Here is a 16,763-nt window from a genome sequence, read left to right as displayed (position 1 = left end):
GTAGGTTGAGGAATTTGTAATAAAAACCCAAATAATTGGCTGAGCGTTAGCGAAGCCTGTTACTCCTGCGCTATTAATTTTTGTCTGTCTGTATGCACTATTTCTCGATAACCAAGTGACATAGACTTCAAATTCTGCCTCTAGCCTCATTTTTGTATGAACTACATCAATTTACGTGGTGCTACATGTCACTAAGTGGAATTTTGCTGAGCGGTAACGAACGTTTTTACATTTATGTTATGAGTAAGCACTATGACAATAAGAAACGCGCAAAGTAAATTTGTAAACAAACTGAGTAAAATAATATGACGTTTCAACATGTGACATATTAACATGTGCAGGTATAGACTTAAAATTTTGCAAGTAGACTTAGCAAAGCCTGTTACGTTGCGCATGATACTCGTTTTCTACGCACTAGTAACAGTATACTAATTGTACATGCATAATGTGATTGCAAATTTTAAAATTTATTATTTTTATTTTAATTGTAAAAGCAGCTATCTCTCTAAAAAAGGAAACCATTTAGAAACTGAACAAATACTTACTGTCGGGTGGTTATGTACAGTATTTCAGTTATTTGAATACGATTTTTCATTCAATGTGAATGGTGTAAACCAAACATAAATGGAATAATGTATTACATCCTTATTATTTATATTTACCGATAAGTAATTAATTTTCGATGACGTAATATTATTGAGGGCGTATTATGAACATATTTATCAAAATTCATCCTGCTTTAAGATTTTGTCAAAACGTGTTATATTTTTTATTCTATTAATAAAAACTGTTTACTAAATCGGCAACTTTATAACCCAAAATAGAAAAGGACTGTTACTTATCGTACAGAACAAGTACATAATTTACATATTGCAATACATATTTTCAGTTTTTTTAAACCCTTTAAGCCTGGTGTTTTAACAATAATATAGTAAAACAGATTTCTCCTAATTTTTCCCTTCTTTTTAAATCCAGCGGCTGCCTAAATCTTAATTTTTAATAAATTTGATATACACGTAACTATTTACGATTGCTTATTAGTATTTTCGATTGCTTATACTTTCAGAAAATTTACAAAAATATATTAGTATTGATTACAACTGAAAACATTTTTCTATTTTCCAACTGAATTTTTGATATTGCTAATTTTGAAAACCTGGCAGTTACAATTCTATTACATTTCCTTGCAGTCCTATGGTGGTTACTGGCTAATTAAAAATACGTTTTATACAGGTCTTACAATGTTACCATTTTGTATTCAAGTATACTGTTGATAAGAGCTACTTATTTGTAACATAGTCATACAAATGTCATAGTATAATCTTGTGTTAATAGGTTATGCCTCAGAGCCATGTAATGTTCTATACACTATGACTGATACATATTGCATGATAGCACATAAATTGAACCACAGAAAATATTATAACGCATAACATAAGAATATATAATCCAGAAACTAAATTTGAAATTTATGTAGTCAAATGTGATACCCGAGACTCTAATTCTGAGTTTGATAGTATAACACAAAACGTACATTTAGTTTACGTGATATAGAAATAGATTTAGTTTTGACATTCTACCTCAAAACAAGTGATAGTAGCAGCAAATTTAATGCTACCTTTCATTGTAAATAATAGTCTGTAATTCATCATTATCTGTCAGAGTAATGTTCCGTTGAGGTGTTGTAAAGGCAACAACGTCATAGTCTGAATTCTGGTCTCATCGTTAGTACTGCTGTATGAGTTTTACAAGACGATCTCTTCATTGGTGAGTTTCCCGATCCGATATCCATATATGCCATCACAATTATTACTTCATCAAACCAAAAATTTGGGTAATTTATCAATAATGCAATCTCCAGAAGACCTAAGCGACGGTTTGAAATGCAGTGGGAAGACGATAACATCAACAGCTCATGTTTGGGTTAACAGCAAGCAATCATGTCAATTTCAAACAGTCCAAAGACGTGTGTTTGTTTCCCACGTACTACCGTATATAATTCAATAGCTTTCCAATAAACCGCGGTATTATTCAAACCGTGAAAGAACAACAAGGGGACCGTTTCAGTAAAAGGGGACAGAAGAGATAACGTCGTAGCGAATATACGTCAGGGAACATCCTCCCTTACACAAAATGTTTGAATACCGTGGAAGGATATTCAAACACAAACCTATGGAAATAGTTCAGGTTCACTAAAACAATGTAACCCTCTAAGATCTATAAGCAAATTAAATTACCAAAAATATAAAACGTCAATGATTTAGCAAACCATTGTACTACTGAGAAGAGAAAGAACAACCCTATAGTTTAGCATTTCTCCTCCACATGTAACTTATCTTAACGAAACCAAATAATTATCAATCTATATGAAAAGCCTGAAATACATTTAGTTTTTGTTAACCTGCCAAGCATTCATGTCATTTTAACTATTCTTCTCAGAAGGCGAGCCCCTAATCAATATTCATATATAAAATTAGTTTTCAGAAAATATTAAGTAGCATGAACCATTGAAAATTATGCAAGTAACAACATATGTATGAGAATCTTTGATAAGAAAGTTACATCTTACATACTACGCGCGTCTAGGTAACATATAGTTTCGGCTTCATTATTTCTAATATTATGATGTTTATTCGTTCGATATTTACAGTAAACGTAAAAATGCCCGTGTATTTATTGTTATAATAAATTATTCACCACAATGGTGTTCTCGTCATAGATTACATTAATTTTTACACTTTCCCCGTAATTGTTGCCTTTAATTTTTAGCTGGTTTAGGTTTTTCGATCTGGTATCAAAATTAAGTTGCTGGAACTAACAAAAACATTATATTCTACATAAGATAATATTTTCTTCTGAATAACAAAACAACCGACTCGTAATTTACTCAAGGTATACAGTAAATTATTATCATTTATTCATAGATCGCATACAATTTTTTGGGTCCTGTTATATTTATTGTTTTATAAAATAGGTTTTAATTATTTATGCATAATTGCATGATTTACTTGTGTTTTGGCACTTTAATTGCATTCACGCACGTTCACGTGTGTTCACTGTATTTTAACAGGGGTATTTATTAATTATTTTGTCAAGTAGGTTTATGATTATACATATGACATGCGATTTACGGCTATGTTATTTCAATATTGTTATCCAAAATGTATTTATTCTTTATCCTGCGGTAAGTACCTGGTGGTAATTAACTATTTAATTTCATAATTAAAATTTTGTTATAACTTAAAATATATTTGTATTAATTATTTTAAAATCCTTTGCAAAATGACTTTGACTTTCATAAATAAATAAACAAACCAATTAAAATTTTCAGTGACACGTTTAAATTTATTTTTATTTTTTTAGGTTTCATATATAATAACAGTATAAACATTTGTAATTACAACTTATAATTGTATTCACATTGTAATTAAAAAATAACCTACTTTCCGAACCTTATTTCAAAATAATTACTACTCGTTTTTGTGTATCTTTCGACAAAATTTTAAAACTCTATATTTAAAATATTTTTGTTTAGTGCAGTGACAATGCAGAGCTTATCTATGCAGGAAAATGCATTTAGTAAAATTGAATTTTCACGAGCGATCTGGCGTTGTGCAACGACGATGACCTTCAGTGTAATTGTTGTGATTTCAATACTTAACTAAAATAATTATCTAATGGGATTTGATAATCTCTGTATTTAATTGAGTTCTATTATAAGCTTAGACAATCCATTATCTATATAACGAAACGCACCCATTTTAATATCAGTGGATAAGGAACAGGAATAGCCTACTTGTTAACTTCAAGTAAAATATTAGTTTTGAATTCTATATTTAAGGTGGACAAAATAAAATATTAAAAAATACAGATAAATTTTGTAATGTATACCCTTCAAATTTTTTAATGAAACTATGAAATATATATTACAAACTTCAAACTAATTACTCCATAAAAAAGACAGTGAAATATTTATTGCGTAATGTCACTTTGTTATTTAAGCGCTTAACGACCCGCCCTTGAAGCCCGTTAATAGGACATTAGCACTTTACATTAAAACATGGCATTGGGTTTATGTCTTAACGTAATTATACCAAAGGTACGTGTTGTTTTTTTTTATAATATATATATATATATATATATAATGAGTTGAATGTGTCAATAATATAAGTTAAATACATGCGGTCTGAATTGAAGATGATATAGGCTTAGATTCAATTGCTTTATTACAGTTATTTGAATTTATAAGAATTATTTGTAGTTTACTAACAAAATAATATATACATAAACATTTTATACTGAATTCAGATCAATATTACAAAAGGCTTGAATTTAACGATTGAGTCAAAAAGATAGATATTATGATCCATTTAATAGGTTTATTTCAAAGCTGTACAAATGTTTCAGTTTTATTACTTCACGAAAGGTGGAAAAAATTATACAATTTTTATTTGAGTATGGAAATAAAACGAATTTTTAATTTACTATACTTAATTTTAGCAAAACACTCTTAAAGTTCGAATATTGACATACCTGTAAATGTTTTTATTGTTATCATAAGAATTTATTGTTTCCGAAGCTTGCTAATCATTAAGTGTTTGATATTCAGGTTTTTAAATGGATGTGAAAATATGCAATAGTATTGTTTGTCATAGAACTTCTACTTTTAAATGCTCTTTATGTATAACGTTATATATAAAAACTATAAGGTTGTCTCTCTGCGTGATCCTGTGTGTGTCAGTCAATCACTAAATATTACAGGACCAACTACTGACATTTGAACATTCTTATGGTCCCTAATTAACACATAGGTCTATTCCTATTTCGATAATCTTTCCGGGCTACGTCTCTAAATTTGCGAAAAACCCCATAATTACATGAAACAAATGTTATTAATTGAAATAGCCTGTTTAACTGTACTGTGTGAATAATTATTTCATGCCAGAAATATGGTATGTTTAATTAATTTAACAATTAATATAACTTTGTTTATGTTTACAGTCTTGAAAGCAAAGAGTAAACTTCATAATATCAAAACTCCCTTATTAAAATTTTTTCTAGAATCGCTGTTGAGCACAGAGTGAATACAGATAATAAAATTATGTCTTAGAAAAAATATACTTTTAACTTTATGTTTTAGCAAATATAAAGTATACAGTTCCTTATCATTACTCTAATAGAAATATCAAGGGCTATAAATTTAAAGAATGTAATAGAACCCATCTTAGTTTTATTTTTTTACAGAAATAGACTTCTTGGACCGGCTCATGTTTATATCTTCTTCATCAGGACAACAAAGCAAAATGAAATGTGTTACCATAAACTGCTTAGACTGGAACTAAAATACAACGGCCAAAAGTAGACGCTGTATGACCGAAGTAGGCTTCTCATACCTGCGTATGTATCCATATTTTCTTTATTGGGGAAACAAGGCAAAACCAATTATGGTACCAAAAATAACTAAGAATGTAGTAAACAACAATTACCATAAACATGCCGTTCCTATTTTTTTTATCTTAATAAAATTGTAGAGTATCTATAGTAATGCTACTAAAAGGTGTAAAGAAAAGTAAGAAAGTTTTACCAACATTATACTGGTTGTATAAATGTTATTATTCCATAGGTAAATTTGGAGGATTAATTCCAAAAAGTATTCGGTAACATGGGCAAAAAAAATTAAAAGAAATTTGACGACTGCAGAGCAAGCTAAAATCACAATCATAATTAATAACAATAAATAATAAAGTACTGAAATACTTTAAAAATAAAGGGTAAAAGTAAATTGAATTTTATACGTTATTATCAATAAAAAGGCCTATACAATTTACCTACACAGTATATTATTATGTTGTTTACTATAGGTAAATGAGAAAGTTATCTTCCTAGTTATGATTTCTTTTGAGTTAATAATAATCAGAATCCGATTTAGACCACGTAAAAATATGTATACAGGTATTAGTCACTCGCACTAATACTTTCTTGTACTTCACTTGAATTTCGACATGTGACTTTGTGCTTTCTGACAGTCTAAATACTTAGTATTTTATTACACATCGTACTTTATTCCCTATTTAGGCCATCAGAAATTAACCACAAAATTTGTTTCTTTCTTAATGTACACCATCCATCTGTAATACAATCTCGTTTTAATTCCTTTTGAATTATCCATCAAAGATTTAAAAAAATTGAGCATTATGTTGCATATAATGTCTACGTGTTACATTAGCTCTGATTTTATTTAAGGGACTTATTAAATAAAATAATCGTAACTACATTGATTTTGATATTATTTCCAATACCTGTTATTTAAATAGTATATAATATTTTATCGTAGTATCATACGTCGGAAACACTTATTCAAGTTTAGACTATATTTGTTCTTTATACAACCCATATAGGCTACGTTATAATTTTATTAAGCCTACTAAGTTTCTTGCCATCTACATACTGAACTTTAAAACCCATTATGTGAAACTCTACAAAACATTGGAAGGAAGAAAATCTTGGAAACCCTACAGTTTCTTGGCAGATGCTTGTCAGTATCTGTACTAAGTGATTTCATTTCTATTGAAGTGAGGTAATCCTGTGATTTATTGTGCTTACTCACAAAAAATTCGAATTGATAACGAGATTTGCAAATTTTCACTGAGAGTTTGAACAAGTGGAATAGCCTACAGTAATTGCTGTCATTCCAACACGATGTAGCGTAGCTCATTGTAGGCTACTTAATTTCTTTAAAACAAGTTAAACATTATAAAAATATATATTTACTTTTTTATGTAATTGCCCTGAATTTAACCAGTTTCTTGTACACTTTTTTCACATAGTTTTGAATTATCTACTCTTTGGAAACTTATATATACATAACTCTAACATACTAATCTACATTAACGGCAATTAAAAATTTCCGTTCTTGGAGATTTATTTACGGAATAAAGTTTTAGTTTGGAAGTAATATTACGTTGAAACTATAGCCCTTTATATATAGTCCATTAACTGTGTGAATGGCTGCAAGTCTGTTTACAATATTTCACCCTTCATACGCCATTGTTTTACTAATAGATTACACGTGATAAATAATTATATTGCTATAACGTAATAATGGTAATAAAATTATATAACTTTACAAAGTATTTACATTTAGACAGATTGTAATTGCTTTATAATGAATTCAGGATAAAAGAAGTCCTGTAACGGTTAGGAAATTATCATCTTGGAATTATTATTAGGATACATATGTTTTCTATCTACTTTAGAAATTTGTCACAACATTGTATAGACTGTTATAGCGACATACACGACCCCTATTCTAAATTTGCTTTTCCAATACTAGGACTGTACTCCTTAAATATATACTAACTACGCACAACTTCGGAATATCTGGAGTCATTTAGGATAAGATCATTCCTTTAGTAAATATATGTTCATATTGGCGACAACATATATTGTTATTATTTGTTAGTTCAGCGGCAAATAATTATTGTTATTTACAATCAAACTGCAGCAGGCGAGAAGTTCGGCCTCGGAATTTGTCCTAGTAAAAGAAATTTAATTGAATGAAGAAAAGTACAGAAACAATACAAATTAAAAGTACGAAAGTAAAAAATGGAAGAATTGTTAGTGTAAAATATAACTTTTAGATGAACCATATGAATATAATACATAAAAGATATATATTGGAAGTTATTTCTCGCTCTGCTTTGATTCACATAATGTCATAACAAATGAAAACCCAACGCTTAAACGCGATACTGGATATAATATAATAAATATAATAATAAACTTGTAGAATTTTTGACAAGTAAATATGTAGTATTGCATTTTAAAACCGTTGGCTTAGTAATTGAAATCGAATTACAGATAGCATTTGATTCTGTTCCAAATCGAATGAAGCTACGTAAATAAAATTAACCGAAGTGATAAATACGTCAACCTCAGCACAGTTCGCCGGCGCTGCAGACATCGATAAGAGCTCCTAATAAAGTTCAATGACATTGTCAAAGATTAACCGCAGCTTTTTATGATCGTAAGCAAATTTCGGCATAATTATGATGGGTGATAAATTATAGTTATCAAATAAAAACTACTTGTATCACGTTTAATTTTGTAATGAACGCGTATTCACTGCATTAAACACCAATTGATTACTTTATTGCGTGATTTTATAACTTCAATCTATTTTAATGCTTGGCTTGAGTTCTTACATAATAATTCCTAAAGGTCGGCGCGATAATTTATATCCACAGAACAGTATTTGCTTGTGAAAATGACAATAAAGCAATTAAACCTATTTAAACTGTTTAACGCATAATATATTTACCTGACATTAATAAATCCATGCACAGTTTAAAATAAAATTGCAGGCTTATTGCATTGATCTATACTAAATATAAAAGCTATTTAATTACATTTGATGATACTATTATTTATGGTAACTTGAAAATGTAACATTTACTTTACGTTGAGTAACTATCAAAATTTAAAATAAATTGTTTTATACAAAAATAATTTACTTATATGAAACGGAAATTCAAATCTAAATGTTGTTCCTATCTTAAATGTAGGCTATATCACGCTTCAACGGAGAATTTTAATCATTTTGTACTAGCATTAGTATACCGAGCATTAGCATTAGTATACCGAGCATTAGCTTTAGCATACTAAGTATACCTCAAATCAAAGAGCTTAATAGTTAATATTATTACTCAAATATTCAGTTTTGTAACCTTTCGAAAGTAACTAACAATCTTATTCGCTATTGAAAAATGAGTATAAAATAAAAAGAATAATTTATAGATATACTGCTACTTATAGAACTTTTCTTAGATTAGATGTAAAATATTATAACAGAGTTTACGGGAACAGAGTTTACTTAAATTTTACTTTGATGAGCCTAAATCGTTATTATTGTTGTAAATAATAATTTATAATATAAATAATTTATGATATATGTACAGAATTTTATTAACGCGTAATATACTTGAGTGTTTTAGAGTTTAGCATGAATAGTAACTTAAAGGTAAATCATTTATTCATAATTAGTACCAATCTTACATTACAGTGGTAGTTTATTAAAACGAAAATGCCGTGTTCTAAGTTCTAACCTATGCATTACCTTATATTGAAATTGTTTTAAGAATAATTACTTTCGCAGTCATATGTACTATATCCTTAAAATTGTTTTACTAACATGGTAAATATAATATAGCTATTTATAATTTGTATTTAATATATACTTCTTTTGACTGACACTACGCAACAACGAAGGTATCAGGAGTTTCGCGCAACTACGCATACATTATTTTTAACTCTATTGCAACGCATGTGTATTGATTCTGATTTTACATATAATATTCGTTTACGACATTTTATTGATAAATGTTTATTTTTATTATAATGATGAAATTGAACTGAACACCATGACCGTTTGTTTACGGACATATGAGTTTATTGGTGGAGTGGAACTTAATATTTGCAAACAATAATGATAATAACTAGTATTTAATTTAGTTGTAAATCTAGGATTTTGTGTTTAAATCTGGAACTAATCGTGAGATGGATAAATTATGAAAGTTTTTATGGTTATCTTCAACTAAAACCATTGTAATAATATAATGTTATAACAATCTTTTAATAATAAATAGGTTATAAAAGTAATGAAATCTGATGCGTGTTTTTTAAATTTGAATCTATGCCAACGTGTAAAATACTGTTAATCTGTTACATATATCGATACAAAATTATCCGACACTACAAATTGAATACATGCAAAAGTAAAGTATTTAGCTTACGATAAGTTTGCAGTTACATTGAAAAGATACGATCATAAAATATAATTACAGTTTATAAACTACTAATAACTGTCCCCTAAAACGTACATTTTAAGTATTTTTAAAATATTCACATTGTTTACTAAAATTCTAAACAATATTCTGCTACGAGTTTTTAAATAATGAAATTAAAAATATAGTGTCATATATTAAGATATAGAAAATATTATATTAATTTTCAAATTTATGTTGAATTTTTTTTATTTTTAAGTTGAGTACAGTACTAAAATCGATCAGTAGTTTTAATCCTTTTGAACAGTTTATAAAAACATATTTAGTTCAGTTACAATTTTTTAAATAAAAACAAGTACATATTTTACTTAGTTTTTAAATAATTCAGGGCAACTCATGTAAACAGTATAAAGTTCCAACAGTGAAGTTTTAAATTTTTATTTCGTCTACTATAGAGTATAGATGCATAGTTATTTAACGTAATAAAGAGACGAAAATGTATAAAAGAAGTGCTGACGGCACAGAACGCCGTTTAAATGTACAGGGAAACCCTATAATATATGGGTCAAAAAGATCTAGGCTAGTCCCCGTAATCAAGTTAGCACAACTCTAGTTTTCATAACACCTTATAGACATTTATTGGTGAATTTCGTAGATAAAACCAGTATAAAAGAGCTAAATTGTAGTTGATGACTGTTACAGCACGACACAGTTGTTAAGTTGTAGTTGGCGCCCGATAAAAGAACGCGGAAGTATGAAGCGTCGAGTTGACATTTGTCAAGAAAAATGGCTGACGTGAATGACGGGTATTTATAAACAGCGGAAATTGGGCCAAGGTTACAGTAAACACAAGTTACAACATAGTTTGATGTAAGCACTAGAAATAGGTTAGGATTTGAAAAGCACAAAACAATTGTTTAAAATCAATGAAAAGTGACTCACGGTTGTAAGAAGTTGTAGAGTGGGTCCGGGCATCTTCATAAACTACACACACTTTTTAAAACTGCACTTTTCAAACTCACTAAACATTTTGCGTCGCCGGAGAAATTTTTAGGTTATAATTTGAAAAAGTTAAATTTCGTGGTCGAGGAGGCGCCGGCGAGTGGCTGGGGGAGCGGCCAGAAGAAGACTAACTTAAGAGAGGTTCTTTCAATTCAGTTTGGCCTTGGAATGCACAAAATGTGCAACGTGCACTGGCGAAAAACTGCATCGGCCGCCATGCACCAGACCCTTGCATTGCCCAACTTAACGATGCAGCTCGTTGCACTTCGGCTGAGTTCGGCTGTTCCCCCTCCAGCCCCGCCCCGCCGTGCCGCGCCGTCTCCCCTCCTCCCCGCACGCCCTCCCGCCACCGCGCCGAGTGCATCTACAGTCTTAAGACGTTCCCAATCGATATTCCCCTAATTTCCTACTTCGCCCGAGTTCGCGATTTCATTAAAATTAGCGCACTCCTGGGTTCCTTCCTTGCCGACTGAGCAATCAACGAATGATTAATATTGCTGCCTCGGGATCTTACCGGCACCTCTACTAGCAGTTCCAAGATTGTCTGTACGAGACAGAAAACTTCGGCTCTGTTAGGTTCTCAGTACCGCAAGAGAAAGATAATACTTCTCAATTTTTTAAGGAACATCAATATATAAATGGAGTTGTGATTTAAATTGTATGTCACCAGCAACTTAACAGTTCAAATTCCAAACGTTCAATTTTTGTTCTATACTAGATCCCTCTACTTGAATACATTTCGTTGTTATCCTACAAAACTTAAACCATACCACCACCGTTAGATTACGCCAGTGAAGTTGTTGAGTTTTAGCAATATCAGCTTGAATATTCCACTTAAATTAGTTCAAGTTATTTCATTTTTTCAATGTTATAATACATAATAATCATTGAGATATTTTTATTGAAATTTAAATGAATGATCAAGACTCGATTAATCGTTTTATAAACTAAGAATTAACCGCATAAGGTTGCAGTTGATCGTTTGATCTAAGTTATTATTCAATTTTTATCTTTTTTAGTGTGATCGTATATTAAAGTATTTAACATACAGTTAACCTAAAATATTGTAATGAACATACTCTATCTTGTATTTAATATTATGCATTACATTCGGTATACTGTATATAAGAACCAAAACGATGCCTATGGGTATGACGTAGTTGTTTATGTCTAGATATATCGACATGGCGATCATTCTCCTATCTAAAATTCCTTGTTAAACGACAATTGGAGTTAGAGACAGAATTTCCAAAAATGTAGGCCTATCTATTTTTGTCTCCACATTCATTTAAACTTTGAGGTAGGTCTTTTGTGGTGTTTGTGTTGAATGAAATTAATAAATCCATTATCGGTTAAAATTAACACTAAAAAGTAAACCGTTCTCCTATTACTTCCTAGGGAAACACATTTGTTTATTCGAGCACTTAATCACCTCTGCAAGGTACGTATCAGTATATAGCCTAGAGTTGTTAAATTGACAGCAACCAAAACAGTGAGTGAATTTAACGCTATGTCGGAACTAAATATAAGGATCCTCATTTTGTACCAAGATTAGACAGACAATTGTTCTTTATATAAAACGCAGACCACACTGTTTAGTAGTTTCCTGTTTGGATATATCGCTACCGGAAGAGACCAATATATCCGTTACAATGTAAGACGTTTCCTCGTTTGGTGGAAGGCCTTCTATTTTTTTATATGAGAAGATTTTTGCGTCAATGCCATTTTAAATTGATGACATAAAACATGTTAAAGGAAAACGGCCCTAACTTATTTAACACTTTTAGTGACCCGCTGAGAATCATCTCAGCAACCTCTCAGTTAGAGACGCTTATCTCTACAGTGAGTGTCTTATCTATGTAGGTGAAATATATCATAAAGACATGGGAAAATAGATGATATACATTAGATCTGATCGGATATCTCCTTAGATAATATGATATTTCGATTCCTGTCCAAAGTGTTGTATTTTACATTAAGTTATATTATAATAGTAAAAAGTTCTAAATTAAGGTTTGTAATTATTCAGTCTATAGCATTATGTGTAGTTGTTTTCATTTCGTTTTTACAGTGTTAATTTAAAGATTTTACAGTTAATGACTGGAGTAAATTTATAAAGCAGTGTAAACTGAAAAGCGTTCGACAATATAGGCATTATAATTATTATCGTTTAGTTTTTTTTTCGTAGTATTTAAAACCACGACATGACATATTTAGACATTCCACATTTTTCATACTTTAGTTGCGGTTTTCTATCAGTGCAATTTGCCCTACATTTATATTAAAGTTATTCCCAGATTTCTCTCGGAACATATTGATCCAGAGGTGGTAGGTTCTGTAATGGTAGACATGCAGACCTGTACATGTACACTATACTGGGATACTCTACCCGAAATAACTCGTGAGTTACTTTATGCACAGTTTTTTCGACTACCTGCGGTGGTGACTTTCATCCGCATAGTAAAACTCACTTTTCATCCGTATGTATAAGAATCTTAACACGGTAGTCTCCGTCAATATAAAAACTAATAAAATATCTAGATTTTTACCGTGAACTTATCTGTCAGCCACCACTTTTTCAAACATAACGACTGACAAATGACGTACGCTATATTTTGAATTCATCTGCTGAAATTAATCTCAAAAAAGAATTGCAATGGATCAATAGCATGATCATCGATAGTGTTGGCAGCAATGCCGTTTATTTTAATGTTCATCGTAGTTAAGAAAAATGTATTCACGCCTAGAATCGAAATATTGCAACATTTTTTTCAACACCGAGTGTCAAAAACACCAACAGCAAGATATTTCTCCACATTTTGGCGTTACCAGAAAGCCGTTAAATAGTTAATGTTTCAGAATGGTCAAGTTTGATGACAGATTGTAGAGTGATAATGATAATCAGTAATAACGTTACGTTTAACTATCTACATTTGTGTTATACATGTATGGGTAGAGATGTTAACATGTGCACAGACGTGGAGTACAGAGTGAAAATCTGAAACTTTTAGTAGCGTATAAATGTAAGTTAATTTTTTATTAATAGGTAATTTACCAAGAAACTCCAATTGCAAATATTGTTAATCATTTAAGAAACATACAACACTCATAAGACACAATTCTATGAGATACGGATATAATATACAAAATGAATCATTTCATACTGGCACATTAGGTGTGTTACAAACAAACTGTAATCATGGACATAATAAAACAAGAAGAGTGTTGTCTTAGTTTGACAAGAAAAGTTCTTTGATGGATAGGCTACTCAACTGTTATAAAGATACCGCAACTTGATAGGCGTGACTCATACACTTTTTGGGAATGGAGGAAAACTAAGCTAAAAATAAGCAAAACTGTGTTATTATCAAGGCTTGTTCCCAATTTAACAAATGGGAAACTATTGCGCAGAGTAATGTTTAGGATAATGAAATGAAGATAGTTATTCACCGATTATTAAACTTCGGTAAGTAAGTTGATGAGTGAGATGTGCACCACATGTGAATTCGTTAGTTAAATACTTTTGTCAATGTCTTCACACGGTTGTCTGTTTGATAAAGCTGTTTAGATCCAACCGAAAGAGGCGGAAATAAACTAAACATTGTTAGATAAACAACGAGCAATGTAACACAATTATAAAGACAAAAACCGTATTAGAGACTAATAAAATCATAAATATATCATGTCTAATATAATAGGGACTGATTAACGTGTTTGACCTTATTCTTAGGACAGACAGACTACACATTGTATATGAAGGAGTTTGCAGCGTGCAAATTAAAAATAAAGTGAGCCATAAAACGAGTATAAGCTATATTTTGTATCACAGACTCATTCTTTGTTTGACGCTATTATTGACCATGGGCTATTTATTACTGAAGGTGTACTCCCTGAAGACGAGGACGGAAACCAGTTCTTGAAACGTAATGTTTCGGTTTCGTAACAAATAACGATGGCAGATTTCCAAAATCACGTTATCTTTAAAATCTGCATAATATGCTAACACTCTATTACTAACCAAATAATATTGTCTGGAAAATATGAAACATATGGTCAACATTAACTTTAGAAATTAGATTGAGCTGCAGTCCAGATCTGGAAGTTGGTAAATGGGCAGAGTTCGATCCTGTTTGGAAATAATCAATAAAGACGTAATAATTTTACTCCAACAATGCTTTTGTGTTAGTCTGTACATTAATTAAAATATAAATTGGTCTTTACGTTTCTATCAACCAATTGTTAGTGGCATATGTATGATGGCTGCTGAGAGTTTCTAGGAATTTCTGTAGGTCTTCCCTAAGGGATCTGGGAATAACACGAGAATATCTTTAGGTTCTGGAATAAAACGGTGTTTTTTTTTTTTTTTTTTTTTTTTTTTTTTTTTTTTTTTTTTTACTTTTATGGATTCTGGGGATATAATTTAGAGTTTAGATACATGACCGTTAAACATTTAGTGGCATTCCACATATGATGCGGAAACATTTAGAGATGAGACTTCAGAGCATTCAGAATGTAAGAAATCGGAACTCGGCATTGTAAATTTCCAAGAACTTAAGCAGGAGTCGTTTGTAAATTATGGTTTTGATGCATACACTGCCTCATTAGAACTAAGAATTGATGTATATCGTTTGTTGACTGAGTTTTAAATGAAAGAAGGTGATTCCTAGAAGAATATATTGAAGCTCAGCGTAATCTGTTGGAGTACTTCCAAGATAGGTAAATCAATTTGAATGAGATGACTTATCGATTTGCAATGTGACATCGTATCTACGCAAGATTTTGAGAATGGAAGATTTATTAGATATAAGTGGAGAACTAGGAAATTAAAAAAAAAAGAATATGTTTATAAAAATTGCACGTTTAACAAATTATGTGTACGTGGATTAAGGCCCATGTTTGTACATTTCGCAATAATAATCTGGCTATTTCTTCTGGTTTTTACTGGGTCTGTGAGAAAATAAATTTATCAATATTATTGTTCTTGCCAATAGTACTCCAGCTTACTATAGACTAGAACATGCATCTATACCACAGACCAGTTATTAGATCGAAATTATACACCAATGCAAGATTTGCAAGGATTCTTTAAAACGTACTCCAACAAAGTTTTGTGAAATACGTGTTCCAGTTATTACGGGTCCAACACGCCCATCGCAGAAAGCAGACCGATAAAAGTGGCATCGGAAATAGGACGGTGATATAAATTTATCATTAATGAGAACTCATGATCACGAAGAGTCAATTGACTCTTAATCCAAATGGTGTGGTTGTTGCAATTTCGGTAATGTCATAAAATTACACAGGAATTGATCATAAATAGTATCACAAGGCCGATAGCCATCGGATATTCTGGGTATGGTGTGGAGATAAGCTCAAGAACAATCAGAACGAAGACCATTCCTTCGTTTCACTAAACTTTCCCCTATTTATTTGTATATGACGAGAAGCTAGACGACGAGAAAGAAAAAAACATTGTAAGTTCCTTTAGTTGTCGAAATGTAATGTAAAGTCCAGTGTCGAACATCCTGCGGCATTCCAGATTGAATAAAACCTGCAATAAAGTCATAGTGAGGAGAATTTCTAGAGAGAGCCGTTACGCTTGGTTAATAATGTTGGTAAATGGCAAAAAACAAGAAACTCCTTTCTGTCGACAAATCATTTGTTAGAGCATTCCGGCAAGTAAAGAAATGAATTCACACCCAATAATTGTCAAATTACATTAAAACGACAACGAGTAATGTAAAAAAATTATAAAGACAAAAACTAATTTGAGACTAAAAACCATTAGAAGTCATATTTAATTTGTATGGAGCGCGCTTAGTGTGTAGTCAAATGAGTGAAGACGGTCAGATTGTAAGTATATATACACGACATGACATATTACTGAGAGCAAATGGAGTTTTCCTTTAGAAGCACAGGGAAGAGTGTATTTATTACCTTTTTAGGGACCCGACAGCTACAGGGCCTTCTTAAAATTGA

General features: G+C 30.8%; 1 protein-coding gene across 4 annotated transcripts in view; it reads right to left on the bottom strand.

The window, feature by feature from the left end:
- Positions 1–16,763, bottom strand: part of LOC124359759 (mushroom body large-type Kenyon cell-specific protein 1) — a 129,944-nt gene that overhangs the window by 74,110 nt on the left and 39,071 nt on the right. Inside the window, exon 1 of one of the 4 annotated variants that reach the window (XM_046812767.1) lies at positions 10,725–11,053. The exons of the other annotated variants lie outside the window; for them this stretch is intronic. The gene's annotated coding sequence lies outside the window, so the exon portion shown is untranslated. Of the gene's footprint in view, positions 1–10,724; positions 11,054–16,763 lie in introns of those variants that run through there. 4 annotated transcript variants of the gene reach the window in all.

Source organism: Homalodisca vitripennis, chromosome 4 (assembly GCF_021130785.1).
Source record: "Homalodisca vitripennis isolate AUS2020 chromosome 4, UT_GWSS_2.1, whole genome shotgun sequence".
NCBI lineage: Eukaryota > Metazoa > Arthropoda > Insecta > Hemiptera > Cicadellidae > Homalodisca > Homalodisca vitripennis.
This window is presented reverse-complemented; position numbering and strand designations above follow the sequence as displayed.